The sequence below is a fragment of the Castanea sativa genome, chromosome 5, assembly GCF_040712315.1.
Source record: "Castanea sativa cultivar Marrone di Chiusa Pesio chromosome 5, ASM4071231v1".
NCBI lineage: Eukaryota > Viridiplantae > Streptophyta > Magnoliopsida > Fagales > Fagaceae > Castanea > Castanea sativa.
The window spans coordinates 17958168-17963833 of record NC_134017.1 but is presented as its reverse complement, the minus strand read 5'-3'; positions in this window follow the sequence as shown (position 1 = coordinate 17963833).

Genomic DNA, 5666 nt, shown 5'->3' with positions numbered 1-5666 from the left:
AAATATTCGTAGTAACACAAAGTCATAAATGTAGATTGCCACTTTGTAAATTACTACATCTTATCCTTAAGTACCCGGTTTAATCCTTTAAAGTTATTCATTATATATTTATGAAATCCAATTTCATAAATATATACTTTAGTAATTTCTTACTAAAGTGGTTAGGCTTTACTCTCTGAATAACTGAACTCATTAAACTTATCTCAAGGGAATATTTTATATCTCCATCAAGAGATTATGAATTTCATCTTGATATATATATGTTCCATCAACACTAAATGTAGCTACCCAACATACTGAGGTTTTGACTGTCACTTTAGATCTCACTCCTGATATATCAAAGCAACGTACACCTCATAATCAAGTCCATTATTTTTTCAGGATTAGGAGTTCATGCAAATAAAAGTCGTGAGATTTATTATTCATTTGACAATCGTTAGGAGAATAATAAATCTCACAGCAGTCCTGTTCAATATGTCTTAACTCTTAAAACATATCAACATATCAACTAGAAGTCTCCACTTCCATGATCAAGATAAATCCTCTTAGTTGATACGTTATAGTCTTCGCAGATGAAATGTCCAATTTCATCACTGACTATGAACTATAAATTCTGAATTTACAAAGAACTTGTGATTTACATCTTTTGTGACTTTTCACATAAATCACATACAATGCATCTCATGGACTATATGATAATGTCCCATATTCATGTTATCATTATTTTAGATAATAATAAAATCACTTTATCAATCACAATATTAAGTCATACATAATATCATACATAATATCATACATAGCATCATACAATGGGATTTAAGGGCACTAATCCTAACAGCAATAACATGACTCCATCCATTTATGTGGGTTTGACCCAACACCTTTAAAATGGGCCAGAGGCACGGTCTCTCACAACAATATACTTCTGTTTTATCTTATTTTATGTTTCTTAATTATCTGTTTATGTGTTTGTTTGTCCTTAACATGTTAGATTAGGGTTTCCTTCAACGTTTTCTTTGTTTTGCCATGAACACGTATTCATATGACCATGCATAGGTGTTGTGATGTAGTAAGGTAAGTGAGGTAAGACATGCATTCACATGAACATGCATTTATCTTGTGCTTTGATGATGGACATGAACATGCTTGGTTGAATGATATGATTTAATGTTGGGATATCTATCACATATTTATTTTGATCTACCATGTCCATGTTTCTACCCTTGTGATATCTTGTTTGTTTGTTGCCTTAGATGAGATAATATGAGTTGCCATGATAGATGTATGTTAGGATTTTGTGATGATTTATGCCATGTTAATTACTAGATGTATGTTAATGTGTGCATGAGTAAAGAATACAATATTAAATATGTCTTTAATAGAATTAAAACATAAGACACAACGAGTGGAAGCAGACCCTCGGGTGGGGTTAAGTGCCTAACACCTTCCTATCTCCATACCTAAACTTCAAACCTATACTTTGGTAGTAAGATCAGTCCTTCCACGTAAGAGTGCTATACATATGGTTCCTAGACCTAATCTAGGTGGCAACTTCATTCTATTTTTTCATCCTAGTCCACTCGGCTCGAGACGTACTCCCCCCCAAGGCCCGTTGCGCCCACAAGGTCATAGAGTCCTTTTATTGTGTTCAAAGAGAAGGGCAAAGGCAATTCCAAGCAATGTGGGATTGCCTCTGCCGAGATTTTGTAAAAAGCTTGCCATACAGGGGTTTTTGGAACCCTAGCTGCATACATAGGCTCATGGCCGCATACGCAAGAGTTAAGGATGGGTACACAAGCTCAAGGCTGCATACACACCCGTAAGGTTTTGTAAGGATTTTCATCTTTTCAAAAGTATATTTCAACTAAAGTATTTCCATAGCTAGGCCCTAGATCAGCTTGTGGCCTCCTAGTGTTATCATCATCAAAGAACACGGGCTTGAGTAGTAAATGGTACAAAATGAAATGGCTACACCCATATTTTCCATAAAAAAAAAATAAAAAAAAATTAGAAGAAGCTATTTTTTCATTATAAGTTTCAAACTGTAAAATATAACCAGATAAGTGTCCAACACAACAACTAGTAGTATTTTGGGACGAATTTATAATAATTTTATTTCTTCTTAGTAGGCCCTATTTCTTGTTGCTTTTATGGGACTATTGCCTCATGGGTATTATAATCATTTTGATTTCCAGCACCAAAATAGAAAACAAGATTCACCACTCAAGTAAGTGTCGCAATTACTATTACACGAGGAGCCGCAACCTGTCATGAGTCGCACAACACCAAATGAATTCATGGTACAAGTCTCAAAGCAGGAATCATAACACTGGCGCCAAGTTTTGGGTGCCGCAGCTGAAGACTGCCCCACTTGCATTCCAACCACTAAAAGAAGCATGATAACCGACCCCAAAATTCTTCTTTCCTCCATAGCAAGCCTGGAAAGTGCATATTTATTATTTTCAGCTTGTGTTTAATTGAGTTTATTTTTGTGTACAAAATAATCTATATATACTATAAAATCAAAGATTCAAACCTTTAATTGACTGCATAATATTTTGCCACATATGCTTTGCTAGCACCACAATTTTCCACATCAATTCTCTTTTATTTAATATTTTTTTAACGTTTTATATTAGAATTTATAAGTTATAACCCGATTATATTCTCCAATTACTATCTTTCTCAAAAAAAAAAAAAAAAATTCTTCAATTAGTACTCCCCTTTTAGCCTTCCCGTCAAAGCCAAAATCCCACAACTTGATTGCATACTTCTTTGTTTTCTAAATCTGTAGTTACCTCTTTGTTTTCTAAATCTGCCGTTCATAATAATTTTCTTTCTGGTCTTCTGATTTGGAAGACTGGTTTTGCTGTTGATTCACCACCAATTTCCTTTTTCACAATACCTTTTTTTCTTTTTCTTTCTCTCTTTGAAACACTGGCCATTCAGGTTTTTCTCTCTATACTCTCTAGGATTTCAGTTTTGATAGATATATAGATTTCAATTGCTTCTTAATTTTCCACTCTTACATATGGTTTTGAATTTTTTGATTAGTTTATTTTTATGATTAATAGATGGGCAGTCATAACAAAGTAAACATTTGTAACTGTAAGCATCTGCCTCTGTTTTCTTTCAAAGCCTATGTTTCTTCAAATCCATTGTTGATTGCCTCCTCTGTCTACACCAGCTACAACGTCTCCTTTGTAGGGGTAGTGGCATAGAAAACATAATCGGTGTAGATAAAACAGATATTATAAAATGATTTTACTAATGGGTATTCTTAATGCAATGGTTAACCATCAATTTTTAAAATGTTTTGATATTACTTTTATAGAAAATGAGAAAAATTGTCAAAATATTAAAAAAAAAATTTCTATAAAAACTTTCGTTAAATGGATTATTAACTATTGCCCCAAGAGCATCCGTTAGTATTTTCCATTATAAAAACAGACTCCACGTAATGAAATACTTATAAAACAGATATTATTTGTGTCAGTTATATTTATTGCATTCTTTTTAGGTGGGTTTGATTGGTATAGCCCCCAAGAGTTCTTATCAGGAACTGTTGACTTCTGAAATTACGCTGCCCAATGAGGCAAACTGAGAGTTCATGCCATGTTTAACAAACATGGACAAACAGACACACTTTCTTCAACTGACCCCGAAAAGAAATACTCTGAAATCTAAAGAAGTTTGAGGATTACTCAAACCCTCAACATCAGCAAGTCCTCCAATGACTCTAGTATGCTGCCATCAAATGCTTACACAATATATACAACAGAAACCAAACATAAAAAAAAGGGTTTGAATTTGCTTTTTCATATATAATTATTTTTCACTACTTGGATGAGGTTTATATATTTAGATATGCGAGAACAAATTAGAATCCAATACAACAGAAACCCAGAAAAGGGTTTTCACTAATTGAGATTTCTTTTTCATGTTTAATTACTTTCTACTACTTGGGTGAAGTTTATCAATTTATATATGCGAGAACAAATTAAAATCCAAAGCAAGCGTTGACCTTGAAATTGGAAATGTGTTGCAAAGGTAACTTGAACTAATCAACTAAACTAAGAATAATGCAGAAAGAGAAGAGATTGAAGAAAAAAAAAGAGTGAAAAAAATCATTATCCGGTTTGTGTTTGAATTCCCATTACCAATCTCCAATGTAATGTTTGGTTAGCAATAAAGGATCATTTTTTTTCTCTCACTTTTATGAGCTAAAAGCATCAAAGATATAGTTGAAAAAAACATGGGCCAAAGTCACATTAGCTAAGATATAATTAAACCAGAACATTTTAGCGTTTGATCTAAAAGTTCTCAACGTATTGCACGGATTAGCAACTAATTTACATAAAAAGTGGAATTATATCTTACGGAAATTTGGTATTTTAAAGTTATACTTTATGAAAAGACAGTGAAAATAAGTTGAACATTTAAGCTAAAATAAATTAGCAAGTAGAATACGTCACGATTGTGGGGCAAAAGGTTTTAAACTAATGAAAAAATACCATAAAACATTTGGGTTTATTCTACTACTAGAACCTCGAAAATTAGATTCCTATTTTTTTAAAATGGTTTAAGACTAACATCTCTAAACCTCATTCACTTATTTTTTTATTCATTTTTTTAGTAAAAAAATAAATAAACTTAGAGAGAAGTAACAAAATGAAACAAATGGCCGGGAGTTAGATTTATTGCTTCCCTACCCTATGTTTGTGAGTGGAGAAGGTTTAAATTAAAATTTTTTTTAAAAAGTAGTATTTGAATAATTGGTTTGAGATACTATCATATTATATCTATATATACAACTCAAACTTTGTCAAAACTTCTGACACAGCTCAAACTTTTTGGCTGCCAATTCCACCAATGTACTAGGAACTTATTTAAGAGCTGCTTCTGGTTTCTTCCCTAATCTAGACATATCTATACTACTAATTAAGAAGTTTCTCTTCTTTGGATTTCTCATTTTTATGGTTCTTACAAAAATACAACTCTAACTCTTAAAAAGCCTCATAGAACACACAAAGCTTATGTTAAGGCTAATCTGCTGTAACATGCATGCTGTAATTGTTAATATATATATATATATATATATATATATATATATTAAAGGAAGAAAGCAATTTAAATGAACGATATATTCTCTAAGAGTGGCTGTGGCTCCAGCAAATCTGGGGCATAAGGTTAATCTTCTTACCGGGTGATTGTTTGCGTATTCTTTACGTTCTTCAGCTGCTTTTTGCCCTGTTTCTTACCGGGTGATTCATTTTACCGAGATACATTCCATTTTATAAACCCTCTTTCAAACGTTTCCATGTTATTAAAAATATCAGGCGTTGTGACCGTAACAACGAATTCCCTGATATGGCCTCACTGATATCAATACCATAAAAACTTGCATTTAATGGTAACTCCTATTCTTGCTCAGTATGTAACCAACCCCTCACCGCCTTCCTTACATTTAGTTTCGGGTGCCGTTTCTCTGATCAACTTAATTAGATATTGGAATTGAGAAACTGACTTTTTTTGTTTTTTGGCTACACTGAGATACGGTCAGTTTAAATAGGGGTGTCAATCTTCAACTTAACCCGCGAACACGACACGAACTTGACACGGATTTTTTTAGGCTAGGGTTGAGCCTTAATGGGTTTAGGTCATAA